This window comes from Fukomys damarensis, unplaced genomic scaffold (assembly GCF_012274545.1).
Source record: "Fukomys damarensis isolate Sample0158 unplaced genomic scaffold, DMR_v1.0_HiC HiC_scaffold_10, whole genome shotgun sequence".
Classification (NCBI taxonomy): Eukaryota; Metazoa; Chordata; class Mammalia; order Rodentia; family Bathyergidae; genus Fukomys; species Fukomys damarensis.
Window position 1 is genome coordinate 16,954,669 of NW_022900922.1, and position 336 is coordinate 16,955,004.

Consider the following 336-nt stretch of genomic DNA (forward strand, 5'->3'; position numbering starts at 1 on the left):
TTGAGTCAGCATCTCACTGTAGTTCAGGTCGTTCTTGAACTCTAGCCTGGGCTTGAACTGGTAGTGATTCTCCTGTCTCAGTCTCCTGAGTGCTGAGGTTACAGGAGAGTACCACCACATCTTGTTCACGGGTCATATATATTTTTGCATTGGGGGAGTGGGCCGTTGTGTTAGCTAAATCAATTAATTTAGCACTATTATGTAAAAGAAATCAACCGTTGAATTTGTGCTTCTGGCTATGTATTAAAAATTTGAAAGCATTTTGAGATGTCTGTATTTCGAGCTTAATCATACTTCCATGTGTTTTGAGAGTGGGGATTAAGGAGCCACTCAAAC